A 200-nucleotide genomic window follows, 5' to 3' on the forward strand; every position below is an offset into this window, starting at 1 on the left:
AGTCCATTCTGGGCTACCCTGTAGATAGATACTGTTAGATACTGACTATCCCTCTTTGAAAAATCCTGAGCTGGCATTTCTAGCCCTTTTGTTATTAGTGCTTTTCACTTCATCTGCTTCTTTTTGACATCTACCCATCTGTACTAAATGCATTTATTCATTCAGTCAATTTTTATTGCCTGTAGGTAATATAAACATAC

The sequence above is a fragment of the Condylura cristata genome, unplaced genomic scaffold (assembly GCF_000260355.1).
Source record: "Condylura cristata isolate star-nosed mole 26May11 unplaced genomic scaffold, ConCri1.0 scaffold00016, whole genome shotgun sequence".
Lineage (NCBI taxonomy): Eukaryota > Metazoa > Chordata > Mammalia > Eulipotyphla > Talpidae > Condylura > Condylura cristata.